This window comes from Meriones unguiculatus, chromosome 11 (assembly GCF_030254825.1).
Source record: "Meriones unguiculatus strain TT.TT164.6M chromosome 11, Bangor_MerUng_6.1, whole genome shotgun sequence".
Taxonomy (NCBI): Eukaryota; Metazoa; Chordata; class Mammalia; order Rodentia; family Muridae; genus Meriones; species Meriones unguiculatus.
The window spans coordinates 56605110-56617800 of record NC_083359.1 but is presented as its reverse complement, the minus strand read 5'-3'; the positions used below and the strand labels follow the sequence as shown (position 1 = coordinate 56617800).

The window sequence follows — 12691 nt, the reverse complement described above, 5'->3', positions numbered from 1 at the left end:
TAGGGTGACGGAAGCTGGCCCTGACTACATATTGGGTTGTTTGCATGTTGTGCCCAACGCAGGGCTGGGAGCATGATACCTCTCACCTGCTTATAGAAGCCAGTTGAATTTTTGTTTTTTTTGTATCTATATCCAACCAATAGGTGAATAAGTATTTTGGGAAAAATCACAGTTGAAGGGTAGGACTCAGGTAGCCATGAAATTTAACCTTGTAGAAACTGAGGCATATGTCGTGAGTATATAGGACAAGGCTTGCAGTGTCCTTGGCTGTAGGTTCTGCTGTGGCCCTGCCAGTCAGACAGTCTTAACCTGTTTTGACTGTCCTTGAGCAGAAGGAGTGAGATAGGGAAAGAGGCTTTTTGCTGGATTCTACCTTTAAGTAGAAGGTCCCTAGCCACCTAGTCACAGCCACCACTGTTTTGGCTTTCCTCTCTTTGGCTGCCTGAGTGGCCTGGATGGTAGAACCTGCCTTCCCTCATTCTGTCATCTGTCTGCCCTCCACCCCAACATGTCTAGGTCTCTGGCCCCAGCAGTCTTTCCCTCATTTAGCAGGATAGGTAGGCAGTATGCCCTGGGAGGCCGAGGTCAGTAGATGAAAGCCAGGAATGCCTGTGCATGCTGTCTTGCAGGCAGACTAAACATTTGCTTAGGGCATTAGCAAAAGGGCTGAGAGAGCCAAAAATAAGAGGTGGTGCATGGAGTGGGGAGGGGGAGGGTTGACATTTCAATCAAAGCATCAAACAGACTCATAGGAAAAACTTGGACTTATTTTGAAGTTAAATCATTCATTAAAAATAAAAGGTGAGTCACACCTTTTGCTGAAGGCCTCTGAAGGTTCTGTTTTCAGAACAGGCCTGGCACTTTTAGTTAGATGGGCAGTTCTCTAATGCTTTCTGAGAGTGGGCTGATCCCTGGTTTGCAGGCCCATTGCACCCCTCTGTTTAGGCATATGAGGGCAGAACCCAAGGCAGATGTGTGGGTCTTGTTTCTTATAACCATGAGAGTGCCAACCTGCCAGGCAAAACTTGGCTTCAGACCGTGCCTCTGGTCCTGACTACATGCATCAGTTTCTTCCTCTTCAAAGTGGGGATCACGCTCTTACCCTGCCCCCCTCCACGGGCTTTCCTGAAAAGAACACTTTGGACCCATTTGGTAAGGATGGAGACACAGAAGGCCCTGCACAGCCGTGATGGTGTTAGTCTAACCAGTCATTGGTTCATTTATTTCAAACTGCTTCTGAGGCTGTACTAATCTGTAAAATTTGTATTAGGTGTTGAAGGATCAGGAAATGTCAGTCATGTGAAGAAGCAGGGAAGGATATGATGGGCAGAGGAACCAGAGGGAGTTAAGGTAGAGAGGGAAAAGGGGAAGAAACTTAGTGAGCCCTAGGGAGTCTGGCTGAACTGTGTGTGTGTGTGTGTGTGTGTGTGTGTGTGTGTGTGTGTGTGCGTGTGCGCGCGTGCGTGCTTGTGTGACTGGTAAGAAGGGCAGAAGTAGAGAAAGACCTGGAATTAGCAAATGATGTTCTCTGACAGGTAAGTGGCAGTGAGCTTGTTAAGGGTTTGGATTCCATGATGAAGATAGAAGGGAGCCTTAGAAGGACTTTCAGCAGGACAGCAATGGGCAAGTTTGTGCTTTTGAAAAGTCCCATTTCGGCAGCAGTGATGGGGATTGAAGAGGGGGGGGGACGAAAGCCAGGCACTGAGAGTGACGGTGGCCAGTGGGCAGGCAGGTGCAGCAGTGAAGGGAGAAGCTGATGGGCTCTGGGAACTTCAGCACTCAGGAGGCAGACTCCTTTACAATCACACCTCAGTTCCTTTGTGGACTCCCTGAGGTTACTCGACCTCCATCCTGTTTTTCCTTAAACACACAACCATGGCTGTGTTGGCACCTACTCACCTCAGGGGCATGGCATGAGATGAGTTCAAGGTACAGGAGAGACGGGAACAGGGCCTTCTGTTGTGACTGACATAGGCGTTCGCTGACCGTGGGAGCAGGGGAAGAGGAGAAATCACACTGACCCCAGCTCTCTGGCTTTGACATCACGGTAGAAGGAGATCTGGGCACCATGAGCCTGGATGTGGTAGAACTCATGCAGAATGTGATGGATAAATGTTAAACATAGAGAGAGCTCAGGGAAACCAAGGTGACTGCTCTCCTAGACAAACCGGAGGTTCTTCATTCTGTCTGCAGGGTGAAGGTGTGTGTGTGTGTGTGTGTGTGTGTGTGTGTGTGTGTGTGTGAGAAATCATGCATGTATATGCATGTGCACACTAACGAGCATGTGTGTGTGTGCATGTATGTGTGCAGGGGTGGGGGAAAAGGTGAGGAGGAAGTACCCAATGCGAGGACTCGGAACGGTAGACACTACATCCCTAGCTTTTGGAAAGTGAAGGAGTCAAGGAAAGATATCCTACCCACCAGACATCAAAGGGAGGTGCTCTCCACCAAATTCATTCCTCACCATGTCAGATAGTCACAGTAAGACCAGGCTGAGAAGACAAACGTAGCTGAGGCCAGTACCCACAGACCTGTTGTCAGCTCCGTATGTTACATCACCCATGTGGCTTCTTCCTCATCTCCTTCCTTAAGTGCTAGCAGATGAGGAGACCAGCAGGAAGGTTTCGGGGCTATCCAAGGTAGAGTTGTTGTGGCATAGACAGGTGTACTTCAGCTGTGGGGTTTCAAAGGCCGTGAAAGAGGCCTTCCTTTGATGGCCACCACTCAGGGCCCTCCTCCTTCCCCAGAGCAGGAGCAAACTGCAATGTCCTGCCTGGCACTGGGAGCTGGCACATCGGGGAGGCACAGAGCCACATCCCTTTCCGTGCTCTGCCATTGTTTGGGCTGACTTCTTTAGAGCAGACAAGGTGTACAGCAGAGCTCATGTCCCCTGACACCTCCACATGGGGGCATCTCTGTTCTCCTGGAGCCTGGCATGGCTGAGCCCTGCAGATGGTCCTATCTTCTGCTGGCTAGAGCCAGACAAGAGGAACAGGAAGTAGGTATGGGGAGTCTAGTATGGGAGTGGGGGGTGGGGCAGGGGCAGCCAGCCTGCATTCCAGGGCCCATGTACTGAGTTGGATGTAGCATATACGGCACATAAGCTATTTGGTTTGGCACCTGGGCTGGTGGCACCCCACTCCCCAGTAACCCCCCTTTGCACACACTTACTTCCTCCCTGACCAACGTGGGAGGAGTGCAGCCACACCAGACTTGTTACACCAGGCATGAATCCAGGCCAAGAGAAACCACTAGAAGCCATTGGAGCCTGGGGCTAAATAGAAACTGGGTGGGTGGGGGAGGCGGGGCCCTGAGGTGTTGTGGGGGGAGCCCATGGAAATGCAGAAGCAACGCTCTCAGAGTCAGGTTGGGCTGGGGCTGGGCATCTTGAGAAGCACAGTGGCAAGAAAAAAAAAGGGAGAGGACAGAAAAGAGCCGGTCTTGGAAGCTCTGGGGAGTGCTTATCACCATGACAGCCACATAGGATGACGCTGGAGAAATGACTCAAGAGCAACACTGGGCTCCCAACTGAGAGCCGGGATCCATCCATCCCTCCATCCCTCCCTCTCTCCATCCCTCCCTCCATTCCTCCCTCCATCCATCCAAAACACAGAAGCCACTTGTTACTGGGAGGAGGAGTGGGGAGTCTGGAGCATAGGGAAGCACCCCCCTATGCCTCCCTGGTGTGCATAGGAATGTGCTCTTGAGGACACAGGGTGGGAGGAGGGGAAAGCTGAAGAGGGGAGCTCACTGGGCCATGGACAGAATGCTAACATTGAAATCCCTCCCAGGTAGCTTCTACTTATGACCATTTTATAGATGAGGCAACTAAAGTCCAGAGAAGGTAAGTAGCTCACTTGATGTCAAACAGCTGAGATAGAACAGAGGTGGGATTTTGGTTTAGTTTAGCCTCCATAGTACCCAGGTCTTCTTCACTCTGCCCTTTAATACCTTTCCAAAGCTCCAATACTAGCTGTCAATTATTTTTCCTCTTTGAGCCTAGGGTTCTCCATTTCTAAGGTGGGAAGGTCAAGGGATTATCCTGCCTGAAGATGATAGAGTGCCTGGTCCTGTTCTGGAGTAGCCGATGACTCTTGGGACTTGTTCACATTAGGCCCCAGTTTCCCTGTCTGTGCTATGACGAGTTCCCTATGAACTTTACGCCTTGCATCTTGGGAATGCAATGCAGCAGAGTTGGACAGGGAGAAGAAAGACATGTTCAGGAGAAAATGACAAAGCATTTGAGCATTCAGTCCCATTCCGGATGTCCCGAGGACAGGAACAAGAGGGGCTCCTGGGAAAGGTCAAGCAGGTGTTCCTTCCTCCACACCATGGCCTACTTTGAAGGGACAGCTGCGCACAGACTAATAATGCCCCAGGCCAGGCAGCACGCAGGTGGCACTTGCTGTGTTTCAGTCACTTGCACCTGTCACCTCCATCTTTATAGCACTCCTGTGGGACCATTACTGTTGGTTTCACCCTCCGCACTGCACAGATGAGCATCTCGAGGCACAGAGAGGTGATGGTATTGCAGTAGAGCCACCAGTGAGGAAGCCACTTACACATCTACTGCGCCCAGCTGCCTCCGAGACCGAGTCTGAGTGGCAGAGGGACCAGCTCCGAGGGTTGGAATTTTTTGGGATCTGGAGGCCAGAATATTTCCAGGGCACTGCCTCCAGGAGCTGTTGAGCTCTGCCATATGTGCCTGGGGGTCCTAGATCCAACTAGTTCTGTCTCTACTTTGGAATTCTAAAGTAGAGCCTGGGCAGACAGGATGATGTTGGTAGTCTGAAGAGCGAGGGCCTGCCAATGGGATATTAGCTTCGCCCCTGAGAACTCTCAGCCTTGGTGGGAACCTGAAGACTTTGTGAGAGAGTGAGCATGCCTAGTGACCATGACTGTGCTTTTGGAGAGCACACTGACACTCCAGGAACTTTCTACAGGTCCACTTACAGTCTGGCTCATAGCATCAGGCAGGGGAGGGTCCACAGGAGTCTTCTGGGGTGACAGTAGGACTCTCCTCTCCGTTCATAGGCAATTTGTCAGGAGGCCCCAGGGAAGGCTGAGAAGAGCCAGCTATGCCTGGATAGGGACGGGGCATTCCCTCTGGGAGGCATTCTCCAGGGTCTCCTGAGAGCTGAGGAAGCATGAGGAGGGTACAGTGGTGGGCCAAGGAGGCTTCTTTGGGGAAGGGACTGTGGGCAGAGAATGGGCAAACTTAGTCACTGGAAGAACTCACAGAACAATGGTTCTCCAGCTCTTGTCCAGAATAGCTGATTGTATGACTTGGGAATCTGTTAGGCTGCTGCATTCTCAGCCCTGTGGGGCACTGTGTACCAGCATTCCACAGGCTCTGGCAGAAGGGTTCCGGCTTCCTAGAGCAGCTTAAGCTACATGATAAGATGGGTCTCAAAGTGGGAAATGCACATTCCTAGGCCCCAGCCCATCTCTGCTGGACTAAAGCTGTGGGTGGGCCTGACTCTGCTCCAGCAAGTCCTCCAGTGATTCTGACCCACTGAAGATGAAGTAGAGATGTGGGGAGCTTCTTTTTCTGAGTCACCTTAACACACCACAATGGTGTGGCTTAAACAGACTTTTCCACAGACACAGTCCTCCAGGCACCAGCAGGCTACTTGACTGGAGGTCCCAGCAGACACTTTCCCTGCCTCTTTCGGCTTCTGGTGGCTATTGGCATCCCTTGTGGCTGTGTTGCTCCCGTGTCTGCCTTCCATCTTCTCGTGGCCTCTCCTCCTCTCATCTGTCTCTCTGTCACCTCTCACAGGAATACTTGCCATTGGATTTTAATGATCTCATCTCCAGAGTGTTTCTTAGATTATATCCACAAAATCACCAACAAACAAGATCTCATGTACCGGCTCTGGACATTTGGATGTGAATGTATCATTTGGGGTCACATTTCAGCCTCTTGCAAGGAAAGTTGTGAATAAGAAGGATGGGCCTAGAGCATGCTCCAAGCTCATGCACTTGGGAGGTGGAAGCAGCCTGGCTACATAGTGAACTGGGAGCCAGCCTGAGCTACAGGAGGAGGCAACACACTCACAAAAACTAGAAACAACAACAAAATAGCTGATGTTGAGTCAAAAGGAAGTAAACAGGGAAGGGGGGAGGGCCCATAAACCGCAGCCTGCACCTGCAGGAATGTAGCAGATGGGGACCCAGAGCCGACAGGAGCAAGAGCACCAACCCTCTCCCCTCCCAAGCCTGAGAACTGTGCTCCAAGAGTCCAGCCTGAAGCTGCTCAGTCTGCCACAAGGAAGGGAAGTCCCCATATCCAAAGCTGGCCTCAAGCCCTGCTGGTGATTTGGTGAGTTCTGTTGGTACCCCCAATTTATGCTGCTAGTTAGGGAGGCCCCTGAGGACCAGCGGTGTCAGGGGGCCTAACAAGGGGTCTCCAGGGACATGTGGGGTGGCGATGGCCTCCCTGGCGTGGCTATTTCAGGCAGCATGATTATATGCTGCCTTGTTTGGATCTTCCAAGGTTCCGGGAGTTGATTACTACATGCGTCTGGGCAGAGGCTGCTCTGAGGTGGGCGGGTGGCCAGACTAGTGGCACTTGTAGCAAGTGAGGGTCCCAACATGAGTCATTTGGCTCCTGAGAGCCACTGAGAGACGGTCCATGGTGGGATGGGCTCTGGGACCTGTCTGTGATTCTTTCAGCCATAAATGCTAGTCTGGAACAGACTTGGCTTCAACTGGGCCACCCAGGAGCAGCAGTGGGCTCCAGTATGATGGGAAGCACTGCAGCGCAGAGTCCGGGGTTCTGCATCTCTCTGCAGGTGTTTTGGGGCTACGTGTGGTGCTGGGAGACTTCCTGGGTCAGACAGTCTCTGTCTGAAGCTCGTGGCTCCTAAAGCCCCTTAGAGATCTGGGCTGAGACACCAGGGCACCCAGGGGGTGAGCCTGGGACCTCCGATTAGGTTTAGACTCAAGGGAGCCCTCAAGCAGAGCCCAAGGGCAGGGCTGCCCCTCCTGCACAGGTTCCTCCTCCACCTGGGCAAAGGGCCTGTCCTAAGCTGCCAAGGCCATGGCAGAGCCTTAGCTTGGACTCCTGGGAACACCGGCACAGATGAGACCCCACCATAGATGTTTCCCTTCCGTCCACCACCCTGCTTCTCCGGCTCCCGGCTTCCCCCTTCCTTCTCTCCTGCCTGCCTCCATTTATCTATTCTTTTCTGCTGTGTACAGTGCTTGCAGTGCATGACACGGAAGGCACTGAGTAGGCAGCTCATGACTTATGTGGGATGTCAGAGTTCTCATCTCCCCCTTAACCACACTGTTGGAGCCAAGCTCCTCAGGTAGAGAAGCTACTACGGGAGAACAGAATTCAAAGCAGGTATAGCAAAGGGAGCTGACACGAATCACACCAGGGGCTAATATTTTCTGGGTGCTAACTGTGCAGCAAGGCTTGATGTGCCACAGGTATAGGCACATTTATTCGTTTCTACACATCTTCATAGTAGATGCTATGCCCTCCATTTTACAGATGAGCAAATAGAGCTTTAGGGAGCAGCTCACAGATCTGAATTCTGAATCCATGCACTTTTTAATTTTATTTTATTATTATATTTTTTAATATAAAGTCTCAACTCAACAGCCAGACTGATCTCAAATTCATGGTTCTTTTGCCTCTGCCTACTGAATGCTGGGATTATATGCCTGCACCACCATGAACACTCTTAGCAGGGCTCTAGATTCACAGAAGCTTAGCTATTTTGGAGCCTAGAAACACTAAACACCAAGGAAACTCATCAAGTGCAAAGCCAAGGTCCCTTCTCAGACCTCCGGAACTGAGATCCCTAGGATTGGGGCCAAGGAATCTGGGTCTTAGGAAACTCCCCCTCATGCAGTGCCCATTTTGGGGACATTGTCCACGTCCTCCATGCTCATGAGTCTGCAGCAGCAGCAGCCTCCTGAAGCATATGAGACACACAACCTCAGACACCACCCAGACCCGTGTCTTAACCCCACCCACCCTCTAGGTGGTCAGTACAGTCTGACTTAGAATCACTCATCTTTTCCTCCAGGATCTTGGGGTGTGGTGTACCCTGACCTTGATGAAGATACCTTACCCTTCCTTCCAATCTCAGTTAAGGTGGACAGCAGTCAACACCAATGGTTAATTTCCGACAGTTCTTAGCTGCCAAAGACTTTTTATATAAAGTCCACAAAGCTCAGAACTTCCTCTTCATTCCCCTGCATCGACCTGTACTCATGGGCTAGAAATAGAAGAATGCAATTGGCTTAATTGTAGAAGTACTGGATAACCCCTTGAGGGAGGACTCAGTTGGAAAGAAAGGGTTAGATTTTGTGAAGAACTTCCAGTGGCCAATAACTCCAAAAGACGGTGGAGAAGCTAACTTCTTTGTAAAGGAAGGGTCATACTCTGCTCACTTGGCCTGGGCACAGGGGGAAATCTGTCTCCTGACCTCTCCTCAGAGCTCACATTTTCCAGGATTCTTCCCCACTGAGGCCTCAAAGCAGCCCAAAGGGGAGGTGAGAGAAGGCACCAGAAGTGCCCGGCTACCTCTGTGGAGCTAGCAAGCAGCCTTTTGGCTCTACCCCCAGTCACCCTAGTGAGAGAAGATGGGTCAGAGTCAGGGAAAAGTGGTCTTTACAGAGAGTCTCTGGGTAATTTTCTGTCTATTTATGAGCCTTGAGAGTACTGGTGGCTACTGACTACTTGCTGTGGTATGGGAATCCACATGTCAACTGGAGAAGGCAAGAGTCCCCTGGCTCTTGCTGTGGCCCAAGCAGGAATGCATGGACCGAGGCTGCCCACCTGGGACCACAGGGCCTCAGAATAGCAGAGCAGGAAGGTCAGCAATCCACAGATTCACACAGAGGGTAGAGCATTCCCAGTGTCACCAAGGACTCAGCGAAGGAGCCCAGTCCAGACCCTTTTTTTCCTTTAGAGAGGGGATGAATTATTTATAAGCCTGTGTGACCACGTGGGCCAGATGGCTGTAAGATCAGTTGCTCTGGAATGTGACCCTATCCGGGGACGCTTGCCAAGGTGGCTTCCTTTTCCTCACCACTCCTGACACCTGTTTTGGGACTTAGAGCCAGCTCCTTCCCCCAACTCTCCCTTAAAGAGCTCCAGCGGGTGGGGCAGGGCATGGTGGGGTGGGGAGGCCATATGGAAGAATGCTGGACTCTTGGACAGGGTCTGGGCTAGGGCAGGTGAGGAATGAAAAGTCCTAGTGTTTGAAAGATGGGCTACTGTGGAAGGCTAGAGCAAAAGGATGCAGGGCTAGGATGGGCCTGGCAGCCCATAATAAGGGGTGTCTGTTGTTCTTTGGCTCAGCAGTCTCTTGATTGAGGGGATGGGCACTGTGACCCTGAGCTTTTGCCACCCTCCTTTTGTCTACTAAAAGAAATGAATTGTCTCCAGATGTGTTTTCAGGCTGGTTTGCTTGCTATTGCCTGCTGAGCAGGGAGCACAGCACAGCCTCTGGTCCCAGAAAATCTTCATTAGTGGTGACCTCAGCAGCATCCTTATCAGTGCCAAACTGCTGCCTTCAGGGAGAGCAGGAGGCAGGGAGGTGAGTGGAAGGGACTCGAGCATCTCCAGTGGTGCATGCATCTCATCCGGTCTTGATGCAGCCGCAGGTCTACTGGCCCACTTCTCAGGGCCCTGCTGGACAGCCTCGAGCTGCATCAGCTCTTCTCTGCTTCGTACTCTCCTAGGGCTGCCTGTAGTGTGGCCTCTGTGGCTCTTCTGGCTGATCATAGCCTTTGTGCTCGTGCTTTCCAGCCCTGGCTCTCTGGCTCTTGCCGGGCTCATTTCCTTTGGCTGCTACTGAAACTCATTCTCGCATTCTCCCTGCCCCTGGTCACTCGTCCATTTTCTTCACAGATCACTCTCCCCTAGCCCGTCCTCTAAAGGGGCACCATTCTTTGGGGTCTGTCCTGGGGCTCTCCTTTCTTTCTGTCTGAGAGCTCTGTGACCACTTACATGCCGATGATTCCCAGAGGATCTACCTCCTCAGCGTAGGTTGGCCCACTGAACTGACCGGTGGAGTCTCTGGTTGGTGGGTCTCGAAGGCCTCGCACATTTCCCAATGTAAGCCCCACCACTTCTCCCACACGTTGCCTTTCTGCAGTCTCTATTCCAGGGAGTCACACCATTCATTTACTTCCGTAGTTTGGAAAGTGGGTGTCAGCTTTGACTCTAGCACCACGAATGCATTCAGCGCACTGGGTTCTGATGACTGTTTGTCCCAACTTCTCTGAAACAAGTCTACTCATTACTTCCCTTGCTTGCGACAGCCTTGTAGCTGGCTACTTGCTTCTGTCCTGAACCTGCCCTCTGCCCTTAACTGCAGCCAGATGGGGCTTAAACACGAATCTGAGCAAATACTGCTGCTGTAAGATTCTTCAATGTGATCCCGAAGACACAGCCCAAATTCCCATGACCCCTCCTGCCCACCCCACACCTGGCTCAGGACTTGCACTGCTTCGGCTCTTTGTGTCTGTCTCCCAAAGACACTGGCTCCTGCTTTTCCTTCTCAGCACTTTCACCTGCTCGTGGGTCGGGGCAGTATGCTGCAAGAGGTTTTTCTGCTAATCCACTGGTTCTCCCCACTGTCCTGAGATTGTGACACTCAGCATTGCCTTCCAGCCTCAGTGTGTTCCCTTCTCTACAGTCCTCTGAGTTCAGCGCAGGTGGAGACTCTGTGTCTTTGTTATTATTGTTGTTATTTAATTTTTGAGACAAAGTTTCTCTGTGTAGGCTTAGGCTGATCTCAGATTCATGACCCTGCTGCCCCTGCCTCCGGAGTCCACCACCGCACCTGACTTTCCTTACTTTCCGTTCTTTCTTTTTTGGATTCTTTTAATTCTGAAGCCGTGCATGGCACATAGCAGGCACTGAGTGACTGCCAGAGGTGCCCTGTTCCCCAGTCCTGGTCCACAAAGGCAGGCAGGACATCTTGAAAACACCTGTGGTGACAGTTTGTTTTTGAGGGGAGTTGATGCCTGGTGGAGCGTGCTTACGGGCCTGGACTGCCTTTTCCTTGGGGAAGAGGCAGTCTGGATGTGTGTTGGTGACCAAGGTGGCAGGAGCAGAGATGTTAGTCATTTGCCCGGTGGCAGTAGCTTGGAAGGCACAGGGCTTAAATTTCAGCTCAGGTCTCTGGGTCCTGAGGCCATACACTTTCTACCCCAACTTATTTGCTCCTTCCCACTTTCTAGATTCTTCCTCAGAGCATGTGGCGGTGGGTGGTTCTGAGGAAGGAGGAAAAAGCGTGGGTTTACAATTTTCCCCTGCTCTCATTCACTTTCTGGGGTGGTGGGATAGCAGACAGGGTTGAGACAGCAGTCAGAGCAGGGAAGCAGTTGACATGAGCAGGATACAGGGCACTTGGGGGAGTCTGAGCTTGGTTATGTACCAGAGGCGGGGGGAGGTGAAGGGCTGCACACAGGAACATATATCGCTCTAAATCAAACAATAAACCTGTTAATTTTGAGAAAGCCATGCAGTGGCCCTCAAAGCCAAGGATATCATTATTTAAGAGTTACCACTACTTGAAGGTAATCTAGGTCCTGCAGTCAGTCGGTGTTTGTGGGGAACGGGCTTCTTCCTACAACGAAGAGGCAGGGTCTTATGGAAAAATAGTGAAAGCTGACTACTTGGGGTATTTGTACTTTCCAGAGTTCTGGGTTGGGGTGGAGGTGGGGAGGAAAGAAGACGAGCCTCCAGATCCACGAGGCCAGGGAGCCAGGAGGCACCATTCCCTGAAGATGCTCCCCCCAGCTCAGTCCCCTTTCCTTCCTGCTCAGCTGCAGTTGACAAGAATGAAGCTGCTCTGCCTCCTCAGGGACCAACCAGGCCTTCTGGGCCAAGGCAGCTGTCTCAGCCCCCAGCCCCAGCTCCAGCCTGCTCCCCTGGCCCCCATCAACCTGCCTCTCAGCCGCACATCTGCTAACCTGGGGGCCTGAATGGCCTTAGGAGTAAAACTCCTTCAGAACATCTGGAGTGTGGGGGTAGGTGGGCCCCACCTGGAAGGGAGAGGAGGTGAGAAGGGGGAGAAGGGAAGGAAGATGGAAGAGGAGAGGGAACGAGAACCAGAGAGGGAGGCAGCGTGCTGTGTACATGGCTGGTGCTGGTGGGGAACCGGAAGCATGCTCGTCCTGGGGAGGGGCGGGGCGGAGGGGGTTCTGGCATCTGTCCTTTGTCAGGTGGGAAAGGGCTGGAAGTGACTTGCTGAAGTGTGCACCCAAGGTTCCTGTGGCACCAGCGAGGTAACCTGTGCCTTTCATTAGAGATCACACAAAAAGCTCTGACTGCCTGGGGCAAACATTCCTTTATGTGTCACTGTGGTGCACCTAGTCTCCGCTGTCTGTCCAACAACCCTCCCCTCCTCTCCCCGACCCAGGCTCTTCTCCCTCCAAGACTTTACCTGAAGTGTTTCTCAAGCTAAGATGTTTTCCTTTTCCACACTGCCTTGCTTCTCTCTTTCCTGCTACTTTAGGACTTACCTCCTCCAGGGAGTCTCCCAAGATGGCTCCATCTGGCTCTGGCCTTGCCCAACATTTGGAGAACTCAGTACCAGAGTCAGGGAACCTGTCTTTGTAAGCTTTTCTTTTCTCTTAGTCTTGGCTTTTAGTCCACAGCTGGGTGGTAGTTTTCGGATTTGTGTGATGGAACCAAGCAAGTGCTCCTAGGGAT

General features: G+C 51.9%; 1 protein-coding gene across 2 annotated transcripts in view; it reads left to right on the top strand.

The window, feature by feature from the left end:
- Nucleotides 1–12691, top strand: part of Lgr6 (leucine rich repeat containing G protein-coupled receptor 6) — a 117072-nt gene that overhangs the window by 41915 nt on the left and 62466 nt on the right. The window lies entirely within an intron of this gene.